Here is a 595-nt window from a genome sequence, read left to right on the forward strand (position 1 = left end):
ACTAACAGTTTCTTTTCAAAAGCTTTTATGTAACCAAACATAACATCAAGTGTCTTGCCAGTTCCTTGTAATTTAACATTTAAGTCATTCAAATGTTCACAAAAATTGCAAATGGAAGATTATAAGAGAGGGTTTCTCGTGCTAGCAAAAGTTACTGGTGTGCCATGTTTGGCATGCGTGCCAGGGGTTGCCCACCCCTGATCTAGATCATCTGCCATAGTGACTTAATGTTAGCAACCAACTACCAGACTATGACTAATCAGGGTCAGTGACTTCATGGACTAACCGCCTATTTTTGTAAATAAACCTTTATTTATTAATGTGCTAGGCACTGTGCTGAACACTTGTTGGGATCGCACAGTACTTGGCTTCAGCATCTCTAATGAATTCTAAATTATCTGTTTGTAGGTAAGATGTTGAGCTACTACAGGGCAAGGACCACTATCTTCCTCAGTTTTATACCCTCAGTGCCGAGCCGGGTGCCCAGCACATAGCAACGTTCAAAAAATGTGTGTGCAATGAAGGGCTGGAAAGTGAGTAAATAACCCCCCATAACTTGCTACACACCTGCACTTGGCTTGGTTTTATGGAAGAG

Source organism: Myotis davidii, unplaced genomic scaffold, assembly GCF_000327345.1.
Source record: "Myotis davidii unplaced genomic scaffold, ASM32734v1 scaffold223, whole genome shotgun sequence".
Lineage (NCBI taxonomy): Eukaryota > Metazoa > Chordata > Mammalia > Chiroptera > Vespertilionidae > Myotis > Myotis davidii.